Source organism: Heptranchias perlo, unplaced genomic scaffold (assembly GCF_035084215.1).
Source record: "Heptranchias perlo isolate sHepPer1 unplaced genomic scaffold, sHepPer1.hap1 HAP1_SCAFFOLD_47, whole genome shotgun sequence".
NCBI classification, from domain to species: Eukaryota; Metazoa; Chordata; class Chondrichthyes; order Hexanchiformes; family Hexanchidae; genus Heptranchias; species Heptranchias perlo.
In genome coordinates, this window is record NW_027139484.1 from 3,977,302 (window position 1) to 3,992,282 (window position 14,981).

The window sequence follows — 14,981 nt, forward strand, 5'->3', positions numbered from 1 at the left end:
GAATGAATGGATAAGGAGACAGAAGACTCATTGCAGTGAGAGGAGAGGCTGGGATTCACAGGCAGAGACTGCAGCAGAGTGTGAGAGGAAATCTCATCTCTTGGTCCTACGAACACAATGCAACTAATACATTCAACAGTTCATTTCTATTGTTATTGTTGTCAGGAAACTTGTTGAGTATAACATGTCTTACATTAATTTAATTTACACATTCAATTAAACTTAAATTGAAAAGTTTTAATAAAATCAACCACGTTGTTATTGAATTCAGCCGAGCTTTGAAAATACAGAATCCGAATAATTCATTATGATCATGAAATTTCTGATTCTATTCTTGAAGTAAATTTTAATTATGTTTAGTGTTAAGTTGGAAAACAAGGAACATTCACAAAAACAGACTGAGGTCCTGACAGGGATATAAACATAAGGAGCGAGTCCCACAATAAAAACTCACCCAATCTGACAACATCATAATAACACCTTTAAATCACATTTTCTCTGTTTAATTTTACTGGAAGTTTCAGCAGTTCATTCTGATGAATTATTCACATCACAGCCTCTCGCTTTCCCTCTCAGTCGCCCTCTCTATCACTCACTCTATTCTCTTTCTCAAGTCCATTTTCATTTCCGATTAAATCCTATCATCCTGTGTCTGCATTCTGTTCACCAGCCCCGTGTTCCACCGATCCTATTCTCAGTGTTCGTTTGTTAAATAGTGAAGCCTCTGTGTAATAGTTTAATATTTCTACAGATCATTCAATTCTGCACCTGTTAACCTACACTGTTCACTTCTTCCACAAATCATGGAATAAACTGAATCAAATGCCTCTTCCAGACAGATCGCAAAATCATTGAGATTCCTTCACCCGTAATTATAAAGTAAAGTGATAGATGGCGGGATTGTTCAATTAACAAAACGCCAAGATCACACTTACAATCGAAAGATACATAGAAGGGCTCCTGATTCCAAAAGGGACAGTGCAAACTGAAACATCATAACATCAAAACATGTCTTTCTACAATTAAGTCCAGTGACAGTCAATGAATTCATCCACAGTGAAGCAGAGGAGGAGATGTGAAATAATCAGCAGAAACCTCAGTTCAGTAACCAGAGATCTGAAGCGGCGTCAGATGCACAGATAATGAAATAATATTTCATAACAGTGATAACTAATTGAAATCCCTGTTAAACTGAAGCATGTTATTTGGGAGGGAAGACACTGCGCTCCCTCCTTGTAACACTGAGACCGTGAGCTGTCTCATTATCAATCACTGAAAACACATTGATGAAAACATATTCCAGGACCGGTGAGTTCCACACGATGAAACTATTAACACCTTCTGATGGTCTGATAGCAACTCTTAGACCAGACAACTGACTCCAATACATTCAGTACAGTAATTATTCCAATAACAATGCCGTGCTTGGATATAGAAAGGGCACTACAGATAAAATGTAACTCCTTCAAGACCGAATTTTTAGAAGATAAGGACATACCATTGTTCAACAATACATTCAGTACAGAGAATAATCCAGTAACAAAGCGAGGATTGGATACACAAAAATCATTCCGGATATAATGCAGCTCCTGCAAGATCGAAAGAGACTTAACACATTCCATCATTCAACCAATAGAACAGAAGAGGCGATTGTGTAAAACATGCAGGGAGAAAATATAATTTGCAAAGTACAGCAACAGAGTTAACACCGATTTACACCATTACCAGCTGGGATATGGCTTACCTGGCACTCCAAATGCTGCAAGAACAGGATAATAAATTCGTTCTATCTGATAGATTACTGGATATTCCATTTCTGTGAGAAGCACTGACTTCTGTTGGCCTGGAAGCCAAAGCTCCAGCAGGCACTCTGAGCTGATCCATTCCAACAAGCCCTGATTTATACACGGGATAAGTCTCCACTGACACGGTTATACACCTGACCATTGCTATCAGTTGCAGTCAGTTTAACAAACACATTATATCAGCAGCTTTGACTCTGATGTGAATAATGTGGTGGATATAATACAAACATCTCAAAGTCCAGGTCATTATCTTAATCAGATCTCTCTCAGGAATAAAGTTTAAATCTGTTCTCATACAGGACTGATCCAATAATAATGAGCGGCTCCATTTACAATTTTTATATAATTTTATTGACCATGTTCAATCCTGGTGATTCATTTATAAATGTAACCGATTCTCCGCAGTATAGACTGAATCCAGGGATACGAGCAGACCCGTTTCACTCTATTCCTGCAGCTTCCCAGTTAAAATATGAATTGTGAGTCTCTGACACGGGCACAGTTAAAGGGCAGATTGAGGATTGCAGCCTAGAAAAGACTGTGGGTGATATTAGGGGACGGATACTGAACGTATCCCATTGACATTCCTCTCTCCGCTATTTTACTGCAGATGTTTACCCGTTTATTCTATATTGGTTAACGGCTCCCGTAGAATTGTTCCCGTGTAAAACCGAGCTGAGCTCATGACCCGAAGTGACCTCAATCACAAAGCCCCGTGATTCCCTCATCCGCCTCCATTCCTTCCTCAGCCCATTGCCATTGAAACCCTCATCAATACATCTTTCCTCTCCAGACTCCATCACTCCAATGCACTCCTGGCTGGACACCCAACCTCCACCTTCCAAAAACATGAGCTCGTCCAAAACTCTGTTGTCCGTGTCCAACCAGCACCAGGTCCTGCTCGGCCTCATTGACCCTCACTGGCTCCCAGTTCCATATCCCTTAAATTTATAATTCTCATCCATTGGTTTAAATCCCTCCATGGCCCACCCCTTCCCATCTCCACACCGACAGCTAACCCACCAATGACCTCATTCATCGGACACTGGCCTCTTTTATTCGGACTACACTCACTTGGTTCCACTCAGCTTTCTGATCAGAACCAGGAGAAGCTTCTCTTCCCACCCGATTACCGTTATCTCTGATGTTTCTAAAGGTTCGATCCTTGGCTCCCTCCTCTTCCTCATCTACATGCTGCCCTTTGGTGACACAGTCCACAGACACGGACCAGCTTTCAGATGGACGCTGACAAAACCACCGCCTCTCTTGACCCTTCCAATGTCTTTGTGACGTCAGACCCACATCCTGTTTGAGTTGAGCCTCAATACCCTCCAGTTAAAAATTGTCCAGTCCTGATCTGTGGCTCCACATCCTAGCTACGAATTCCACAACAATCCCTGTTTTATTGATTGTTGAGTCGTTCACCAATCACCCAAGCCCTTTCTGAACTGCATTGGATTCCAGTCTCATAATCCTGTAGTTTATTTGTATCCTATCTGACAACTTAAAATCCATCAGAACCTCACCCCTCCCTATCTCTGTCACCTCATCCAGTCCGACAGCCCCTCCAAAACATTCTGCTCCTCCACCTGCAGCCGCTTGTGCATCCGCAGTCCATTTGCCTTACTTTTGACAGCTGTGCCTTCATCCATATCCACCCTAAGCTCCTCCATCTCCCGCTCCTCCTTTCAAGTGTCAGCAGTGGCTCAGTGGTAGCAGTCTCACATCTGAAACAGAAGATTGTGTGTTCAAGTCCCACTCCAGAAACTTGAACACATAATCCAGGCTGACAATGCAGTGCAGTACTGAGGGAGCGCAGTACTGTCGGAGGGAGCACCGAACTGTCGGAGGGTCATAAGTACATAAGACATAGGAGCAGGATTAGGCCATACGACCCATCGAGCTTGCTCTGCCATTTAATAAGATCATGGCTGATCTTCGAGCTCAACTCCACCTTTCCGCCCAATCCTCGATTCCATTGGAATCCAAAAATCTATTGATTTCAGTCTTGAATGTGTTAAATGACTGAGCATCCACAGTCCTCAGAGGTAGAAGAAATTCCTCCACATCTCAGTCCTAAATGGCAGACCCCTTATCCTTAGACTATGTTCTCGACTCTCGAACCAGGGGTAACGGCTTCTCCGCATTTACCCTGTCAAGCCGTCTAAGAATTGTATACCTTTCAATGAGATGACCTCTCATTTTTCTAAATTATCAGAGAATATGGAACCATTCTTCTCAATCTCTCCTCAGAGGACAACCCTCTCACCCCAGGAATCAATCTAGTGAACCTTTGTTGCACCGCCACTAAGGCAAGTATATCCTTCCTTAGATAAGGAGACCAATACTGTACACAGTAGTCCAGAAATGATCTCACCAAAGCTCTGTACAATGGTAGCCAGACTTCCTAGCTCTTGTACTCCAAACATTTTTCAATAAATTCCATCATACCATTTGCCTTCCCAATTGCTTGTTGTACGTGCAGGTCAATTAACTTCCTGTGTTTCGTGGACAAGGACATCAAAATCTCTCTGAACACCAACATTTTTTCGTTTCTCATCATTTCAAAAACATACTGTTTTTTCTATTCTTCCGACCAAAGTGAATAACCTCACATTTCTCCACATTATACTCCATGTGCAACCTTTTGCCCACTCACTGAACCTGTCTATATCGCTTTGCGGACTCTTTATGTCCTCCTATCAGCTTACTTTCCAACCTAGCCTTGTAGCGTCAGCATAATTGGATGCATTGGTAAGTACTGAGGGAGCGCAGCACTGTCGGAGGGTCACTACTGAGGGAGTGCAGTGCTGTCGGAGGGTCAATACTGAGGGAGCACAGTGCTGTCGGAGGGTCACTACTGAGGGAGTGCAATGCTGTCGAGGGTCACTACTGAGGGAGTGCAATGCTGTCGGAGGGTCACGATTGAGGGAGGCAGTGCTTTCGGAAGGTCAGTACTGAGGGAGCGCAGTGCTGTCGGAGGGTCAGTATTGAATGAGCACAGTACTGTTCGAGTGGCAGTACTCAAGGAGCGCAGTGCTGTAGATGGGTGAGTACTGAGGCAGCACAGCAATGTCGGATGTACCGACTTTTGTCGGACACATGAAAGCGAGGGCCCATCTGCCCTCTCAGGTAGGTGTAAAAGATCACCCGGCAATATTCAAAATAGTGCAGGGGAGTTCTCCCCGGTGTCCTGGCCAATAATTATCCTTCAACAAACATTACTGAAACTGATTTTCTGGTCATTTATCTCAGTGAAATGTGTGGGATCTTGCTGTGTACAAATTGGCTGTCACGTTTCCTACATTGCGAGAGTGACTACACTTCATTGACTGTTTTGTGACGTCCTGAGGCCTTGAAAGGCGCTATAAAAGGCAAGCTCGTTCCTTCTTTCAGACCTTCCATGAAACCCATCTCTTGCTCCAAGCTTTTGTCATCCCTCCCAATATCTCCTTCTTTTGGGCCTTCTTTCGGGCACTATCGGGTCCTGCTCTCCTCTGTCAAAGCTCAGTATTCCAGGATCACCCTGGAATGCAAAGATAACCCCGGCTTCTCTTCTCCACCACAAACCATCTTCTGCAACCCCTCTCCCCAGCCCCCTCCACCCTCACCTTCAACGTAAAGTGTGAGGAGGTCATGGATTCCTTGTCACTAAGATTGAGACCATCCGTTCAGCTGCCTCCCTTCCCTCAGCCCACCAAGCCAAATTTCCGCTCCGGCTCCCCCTGCCCTAGCCCTGAACTCACATCTTTCTCTTGTTTCTCTCCTGTCTTCCCTCATACCCTCTCCGTGCTCATCTTGACCATGAGACCCACTTCCTGCTCCCTCGACTCTATTCCCACTAAACTGCTGACCACCCAAATTCCCTTCCCGGGCCCCATGTTTGCTGATATTGTAAACGGTTCCCTCTCCTTAGTAACTGTCCCCCTCCACTTCAAATCCGCCGTCATCAAGACTCTCCTCAAAAAACTACCTTGACGCTTCTTTCCTTGCAAACTACCGCCCCATCTCCAAACTCCCTTTCCTCTCCAAACTCCTAGAACATATTGTCACCTCTCAAATCCGTGCCCATCTTTCCCTCAACTCCATGTGTGAATCCCTCCCATCAGGTTTCCGTCCCTGCTACGTTACTGAAACGGCCCTTATTAAAGTCACAAATGACATCCTATGTGACGGTGACGATGGTAAAATATCCCTCCTGATCCTTCTCGACCTGTCTGCAGCCTTTGACATGGTTGACCACACCATCCTCCTCCAACGCCTCTCCTCCATCGTCCAGCTGGGTGGGACTGCGCTCCCCTGGTTCCATTCTTATCTATTCAGTCGTAGCCAAAAAATCACCTGTAATGGCTTCTCTTCCCTCTCCTCCACCGTTACCTCTGAAGTTCCCCAAGGATCTATCCTTGCTCCCCTCCTATTTCTCATCTACACGCTGCCCCTCGGCGACATCATCCGAAAACACAACGTCAGATTCCATATGTACAATGACGACACCCAGCTCTACCTCACAACCACCTCCCTCGACCCGTCCACTGTCTCTCATTTGCCACACTGCTTCTCCGACATCCAGTACTGGATGAGCAAAAGTTTCCTCCAACTAAAAATTGGGAAGACTGTAGCCATTGTCTTTGGTCCCCGCTGCAAACTCCATTCCCTAGCCACTGACTCCATCCCTCTTCCTGGCCACTGTCTGAAGATGAACCAGACTGTTCACAACCTTGGAGATCTGAGATGAGTTTCTGACCACATATCTGCTCCTTCACCTGTTTCCACCTCCATAACATCGCCCGTCTCCGCACCTGCCTCAGCTCATCAGCTGCTTGAAGCCTCATCCATGCCCTTGTCACCTCTAGATTTGACTATTCCAATGCTCTCCTGGCCGGTCTCCCATCTTACACCCTCCATATGCATTACCTCTTACAAAACCCTGCTGCCCATATCGTAACTTGCATCAAGTCCCTTTCACCCATCACCCCTGTGCTCGCTAATCTACATTGGCTCCCGGTCGGGGAACGCCTCAATTTTAAAATTCTCATCCTTGTTTTCAAATCCCTCCATGGCCTCTCCCCTCCCTATCTCTGCAAACACCTCCACCCCTACCACCTTCCGAGATCTCTGTGCTCCTCCAATTCTGCCCTTAGCTGCCTCGGCCCCAAGCTCTGGAATTCCCTCCCTAAACTTCTCCGCCTCTCCACCTCTCTCTCCTCCTTTAAGACGGTCCTTAGAATCTACCTCTTTGAACAAGCTTTTGGTCACCTGTCCTAATATCTCCTTGTGTAGTTCGGTGTTAAATATTGTTTGACAATCGCTCCTATGAAGCACCTTAGGACATTTTACTACGTTAACGGCGCTATATAAATGCAAGTTGTTGTTGTTATTGATCATGGTTGATCTGTATCTTAACTCTATCTACCTGCTTTGGTTCCAGACCCTTTAATACTCTTGCCTAACAAAAATCTATCAGTCTCAGTGTTGAAATTATCAATTGACCCCCAGCCTCAACAGCATTTTAGGGCGGAGAGAGTTCCAGATTCCCACTACGCTTTTTGTGAAGACGTGCTTCCTGACGTCACCCCGACCGCCTTGCCTCTATTTTTAAGGTCATGCCCCTTGTTCTGGACTCTCCATCTACCCTAATTAAATCGTTTAATCATCTTAAACACCCCAATTAGATCAACCTTTAATCTTCTATGCTCAAGGGAATAAAATACTGGTTTATGCAATCTGTCCTTATAATTGAAACCTTTTAGTCCCGGTATCATTCTGTTGAATCTGTGCTGCACCCCCTGCAAGACCAGTCTATCTTTCCGGAGGTGTGGTGCCCAGAACTGAACACAATACTCCAGATGCTGTTTAGCCAGAGCTCTGTACAGCTGTAATATAACTTCTACCCCTCTGCATTCCAGTCCTCTCGAGATAAAGGCCAACATTCCCTTAGCCTTTTAATTTTTTTTGTATCTGTCCATTAGCTTTTAGTGATTTCTGTACTCGGACCCCGAAATCTCCCTGCTCATCCACAGTTCCGAGCTTATTACCATTTAGAACATTCTCTGACTGTCTTTCTTAGGTCCCACGTGAACTCTATCTGCCACAGTTTTGCCCACTCACTTAATCTATCAATGTCCCTTTGCAACTTTCTGCTCCCATCTGCACTATTTACTGTTACACCTCACTTAGTTTCATCAGCAAACTTAGATATACAGCTGTTCCTTCACCCAAGTCGTTGATAAATATAGTGAAAAGCCGTGGTCCCAGAATAGATCACCAAGTCACATCCTGCCAATTTGAGAATATATCCATTATTCCTATTCTCTGTCTCCTAATTACTAATCAATTCCCCATTCAAGCCATTAGGTTGTCTCACGTTCTATGTGCTCTCACTTTCTTTAACAGTCCCTTATATGGAACCTTGTCGAATGTTATCAGCATCATCTGTAAAAACTCCCACCAAACTCCCGCCTCCTGGGGGAGTGAGGCCTCCACATTGAGCAGCCTCCCACCTCGCTTTGACTCTGAAAAAAACTCCAAGCCAGGCCAGCCCGGTAATTGACTTGTGGGCTCCTTCAAATATGTGGCCCCATGAACGGGCACTGCAAGATCATGCGGGGAGCGACAACCATTTCTCTGAGGCTGAATTTGATAAATCTACCGCATTGACTATTTTACATATTGTGAGCTCTAAGGTTGGTTCAGTGAGAGCGCATTTCATTCAACGAGAATGCTGAGAGTGACGTCATTGCAAGCGGTCACTAACGGAGCCGTAGCTTTTAAACACGCGCTGCGAGTGAAGTCATCAGGTGGCACGGCGCATGTGACGTCATGGGTTGAACACAAACCGGAAATATCCGCATTGTCACTAATCACTCCCATCAAACTAAAGAACAAAAGAACGTTAGATATAGGAGCAGGGGTGGGCCATACAGCCCCACGATCCTGCTCCGTCATTCAACCAGATCATGGCTGATGTTCGACCTCAACTCCACTTTCCCGCCCAACCCCCACATCCCTCAATTCCCGAGAGTCCAAAAATCTATCGATCGCAGTCTTTGATATATTCAATGACTTAGCATCCACAGCCCTCTGGGGTAGAGAATTCCATATATTCTCAACGCTCTGCTTGAAAAAAATCCTCCTCCTCTCAGTCTTAAATGGCCAAACCCTTATCTTAAGACTAAGCCGCCTAGTTCTAGACTCTCCAGCCATGGAAAACATCTTCTCAGCATCTATCATTTCAAGCCTTCTCAGAAACTTATATGTTTCAATGAGATCACCTCTCCTTCTTCTAAACTCCAGAAAGTATAGGCCCGTTCTACTCAATCTCTCCTCATCGGACAACCCTCTCATCCCTGGAATTAATCGAGTGAACCTTCGTTGCACCGCCTCTAAGGCAAATATATCCTTCCTTAGATAAGGAGATCAAAACTTCTCACAGTAATCCAGTGTGGCCACACCAACGCCCTGTGCAATTACAGCAACAGTTACTTACTCTTGTACACCAAAGCCTTGCAATAAAGGCCAACATATCATTTGCCTTCCTAATTGCCTGCTGTAACTGCATGTTAACTTTCTGTGTTTCATGCACAAGGACATCCAAATCCCTTTGAACACCAATAGCTTCTAACCATTTGAAAAATATTCTGTTTTTCTCTATTTTTGCTCCCAAAGTGAATATCCTCACATTTCCCCACATAAAACTCATTCTGCCACCTTCTTGCCCACCCACTGAAGCTGTCGATATCTCTTAGCAGACTCTTTGTGTCCTCCTTGCAGTTTACTTTCCCACCGAGCTTTGTATCATCAGCAAACTTGGATACATTACACTCGGTCCCTTCATTTAAGTCATTAATATATATTGTAAATAGCTGAGGCTCAAGCACTGATCCTTGCATCACCCCAATACTTACATCATTCCAACCTGAAAATGACCCGTTTATCTCAACTGTCTGCTTTCTGCTCTTCAACAAATCCCGTTCCCTCCGCTTCTCCGCTGCTCCCTGCTCCTCCCCTGCCGCCTGCTTCTCCCCTTCCCCCTGCTCCGCTCTTTCTCCCTGCTCCTCCCTTCCCCTGCTGCTCCCCTCCCCTCTTCCTCCTGTTTCTCCCTTTCCCCCGGGCTCTTCTCTCCTCCCCATGGTTCTTCCCCCTTCCCCCTGCTTCTCTCCCCTTCCCCCGGCTTCTCCCGTTCACCGGCTTCTCCCCTTCACCTGCTCCTGCCCTTCTCCTCTTCTCCCCGTTTCTCCCCTTCTCCCCGTTTCTACCGTTCTCTCTGATTCTCGCTTTCCCCCTAGCTCTGCTCTCCTCTCACTGCTTCTCTCCCCTTACCCCTGTTTCCGTCCTTTCCCCTGCTTCACCCCTTCCCCCTGCTTTTTCCACATCCCTCTGTTCCCCTTCCCCCTGCTACTCTCCTTCCCCACTTCTTCCCCTCTTCCCCCTTTCGCTCCTCCCTTCTCTCCTCTCCCTCTATGCTTCCGCGCTCACCTGTTCCGCCTCTTTCGTCTCCCCTGTAGAGTGTGTGCGAGTGTGTCCGGTTAATCTACGAGATAATGTAAAGCATAACAAGCTGTTTTCATCTCGTTCATAACAGTAGAACCAGAGGACAGGGCCTGCGCTTGAAGGGGGTAAATTCAAAACTAAATTGTGGAAATATTATTTCAGTGAGTGAGTGGTCGATCTCTGCAAATCTGTGGAACAGGCATTTTTCCCAATCCGTATCAATAAAACTGGAGGATAGACGAATTTAATTGAACACAGCAATTGTTTAATTGCAAGAAGAGGGCAGTGGAATTTAGGGCAACACAATAACTGTTTAATTAGAAATAGAATAAAGTGGAATAAAGGGGGAACACAGTAACTGTTCAATTTGAAATAGAATAAAGTGGAATATAGAGGGAACACAGTAACTGTTTAATCAGAAACACAATAAAGTGGAATATAGAGGGGACACAGTAACTGTTTAATTAGAAATAGAATAAAGTGGAATATAGCGGGAACACAGTAACTGTTCAATTAGAAATAGAATGAAATGCAATATACGGGAAATAGTAACTGTTCAATTGGAAAAAGAATAAAGTGGAAGATAGAGGGAAAGCAGTAACTGTTGAATTAAAAATAGAATAAAGTGGAATATTGAGGGAACACAGTAACTGTTCAATTAGAAATAGAATAAAGTGGAATATTGAGGGAACACAGTAACTGTTCAATTAGAAATAGAATAAAGTGGAATATAGAGGGAACACAGTAACTGTTCAATTAGAAATAGAATAAAGTGGAATATGGAGGGAACACAGTAACTGTTCAATTAGAAATAGAATACAGTGGAATATGGAGGGAACACGGTAACTGTTCAATTAGCAATAGAATAAATTGGATTGTAGGGAGAACACAGTAACTGTTTAATTAGAAATAGAATACAGTGGAATATAGGGGGAACACAGTAACTGTTTAATTAGAAATAGAATACAGTGGAATATAGGGGGAACACAGTAACTGTTGCATTAGAAATAGAATAAAGTGGAATATGGAGGGAACACAGTAACTGTTCATTTAGAAATAGAATAAAGTGATTGGCAAAAGAACCAAAGGTGATTTGAGAAAAAGCTTTTCACACAGCGAGTGGTTAGAATCTGGAATGCACCGCCAGAGGGGTTGGTGGAGGCTGATTCAATCACGGCCTTCAAAAGAGAACTGGATATTACTTGAAAGGAAGAAAATTGCAGGACTACGGGGATAGGGTGGGGGTGTGGGACTGGATGGATTGCTCTTGCATAGACTCGGCACGGACTCGATGGGCCGAATCGCCTCCTTCCGTGCTGTAGCCTTTCTATGATTCTATGATTACATAATTATACGAGTGTTGAAATAAAACTCTATATAAGGAGAATATAATTGACGTATCCTTTATTAATTGCGATAGTTTTCCTTATAACGAGCTCTTTTTCCGTTGGGTGAACAAGTATAACTCCCATAGTTCGTTATCTTGTCAGTAGTTTCACTCTTGATCCATAGAATTGCAATTCTACCAAATGAAACATTTAATTTTAAGTCTGTCTTTGTATCTGTAACATACATACCGATCAGAAATTATGACGTATGCCGAGATATTTGTAGAACTAACTCCTTTCTCACGTTGGTTTGAAATGATTGAATTTCTCTAAAATTTATGATTCAGTAAACAATGGCATGTCTGCAATTAAACCTCTTATTACTTCATCCTGAAACTGACCTTAGCTGCAGGGTTATCCCTGGCCCAACAGTCCAGTGGTACTTTAAATTGACTGATGCTTTCCTGCTTAACAGCAGAAACTAATACAGTCTAACATTAGCAGATTTGAGGACAGTCTGATGAACGCTTTCCTTACAGTGCCCTCTCTGTTGGTGTTAGTGTGTTTAAGATCAACACTGAACAATATCCCATCAGCATCGTACATTTACTTCCATCTATTCTTTTGTGCAGATATCGACCCATTGGTTTTTCATATGTTCTCACTCTCCAGACCCACACTAACCATTTCCTGTAGTGGTGTTGTCAGCATGACTGACCATGTCTTGGACCCGTTCTTCAGGGTATCTTCATCATGCATATTGCATGCTGGTTGCTTCACACGCAACACGTCACTTCTGAACACACCGCGATATCCCAAGATCAGGCAGCACCAGACATCCGATACAAGCCATTCCTGCCCTTTCTGGTTATCTATCAATAGATCGGGGGGGGGGGGTCTGGAGGTTTGTGACTAGAATCTCCCCCTGCACGGTACCGATCTATCAGGTAGTGACCAAACTATCAAATACATTCTTCCCATCGTTCAGGACAAGTGAGGACACCACGATCTCCAAGAGAAAGCTATCATTAAAGGACCTTACCCAAAATGTCCTGACTTTCACTAGATTGTGTATTGATACCAGATTGATGTCTTTTGGCTAGTTGTGTCTAGGTGATTTAAGTTAAGAAGGGACAGGACATGGTGGATAGAAGCAGACTGCTTCCATTCGTTGGGGGATCAAGAATTAACAGTTGTAAATACAAGAATAAATGTGAGAGATTTAGAACTGAGTGCAAGAGAAACCTTTTCATGTGGAGAGCTGTGAGGCTTTGGAATTCAGGGAGGCATAAATTATGTCAATATTCAAGATTAAATTGTATAGACGGATGAATAAAATAGGTTGAAGGGATGTTGAGACCGAGAGGGTAAAGTGATTGGAACTATTTGCTCGGGTGGAGGGTAAACTCCCACAGGGATTGGTTGAGTCGAATGGTCTGTTCTCCTGTTTTAACATTCCAACATTTTAATGATCAGTTGAGATTTTAATAAAAATCTGTAAACAAAGATGCCTAATGTCACATTGAGGAGTCACGTTCCGACTGCCTCCATCATGACATCACTTATCAGGGGACTGGAGCCCCGTTCCATTGGGCCAGGAGTTAATGGGGAGCGGTGTCTGATGGGGAGACCAGCGCCTGCAACATTCACACCGAGATTACAGAGGAATTACAAATAACCACGATTGTAACAGCCTTTATTGTTTCTACACTAAAGCTTGAACTATTAACAAAACTGGGCATCATTCCAGTCCCTGCCGTGTAAGGCAGTTAACGCTGACGCCCACATGTTCTACTCCATTGCTGAAACTCAATCAGGACTGTTCTCTTTGAATCTTGAGCAAGAAGTGGGCTGTTTTACCTGGAAACGATTCTGTTCACCCGGGGAAAGCTGCCGACATCAAACAAACGGCACAAAATGGAAGAAATGTTTTCTGATCCCTATTCATTTTCAGAAGAATAATCCTGACGGCCATTCTAAAATTCAGCACGGTCTGTAATTGAGCTGCAGTTAGGACAGGAAGCTTTGGTTTGATTTTTCATTTATTTAACCAATGTCAGAAGAAATGTCCAAGGAGATTTCACCAACTTCTTCAGCTCTTCCCTGAATTTAGTTTGGGTAGCTGCATAAATACACGTGTTTGTACAGGAACTGAAATACATGAGCAGATAGCCGGCTTCAGTGGCGATATACGCAGGGCTTGCATGATCGATTAGGTATTGTTCTGTGTTTGTCAGTCTGGTAGTTAAAAAGCTCACGGCGGATGTCAGCCACAACAGCATAAAAGAGCCCGACACAGTGAACAGTAGAATGATGGATTTCTTTCGGTTCTCCATCTCTGGATCACTCTGGTTCTCACTGCTGTGACCCCGGAGTCCCCTGCGGGCTCTACTGGCCACCAAAATACGCCTGACTGTCAAACAATTAAACAGCAACATCAAAGCAAAAGGAATCCATGGAACTAAAACACTTTCAAAGGAGTTGTATGCAACACCTTCAGGCGATGTTAAAAATTCCACTCTGGGGAGGCAACCCCAGTGAATATTGTTAATAATTCGTTCAGGTTCATATGCAAACCAATAGGGGACGTTATCTAAACACAAAAGGACAGCGACAGTTGTTAAAACTGCCGCCGCAGTTCTCAATGTGCAATACTTTGTTTTAAATTTCTTACAACAAATAGCTACAAATCGGTCAAATGTGAACGAGACTGTAAACCACACCGATATATCCAGGGCGATACATTGCATGTACACAATGAACGTACACACAGCAGTATAGGACAGGACTGAAAGTGGAAAGAGTTTACTGAAAATGTGATACACTATTACATTGAAGATCATGACCAGGAGATCTGCTGTTGCCATGGCCACCATGTAGACTGAGATACATTTGGAGAGGCCGCAATTTCCTCTGGAAAGAATCACGATTGTCACTAGATTCGCTGTAAGAAAGTGGGAGAAGAGGTAAGTATTTCGGTCGAGAGGGCGATTATTAATAGTATGCATATGCGAGAATACTATGAGAATGCCTTTCTTCAGATAAGGTCTCTTTGAGCCTTATAAATACCGACATGGGTAGCCTTGAACCCTCTATATTTGGTTAGGTAATTGTGATTTGTTCCCCTTCACCCACTCGGCTGCTCAGTAACAGAGCAGGAACTGGTGGAACCGCGAAGATTCTTTGCAGCCGAGGTGAGGGGAGCTGCAATTATTTCTCCAAATATCGCTCAAAGTCCCCTGTTGGGTGGAGGCGGATACAGTCAGAGGAATTATCAACTTAAATCAGACAGAGAACAATGGTATAAATGAAATGTTGACCATTGACACTCAGAAACACATCCTTTAGTGATCTATGT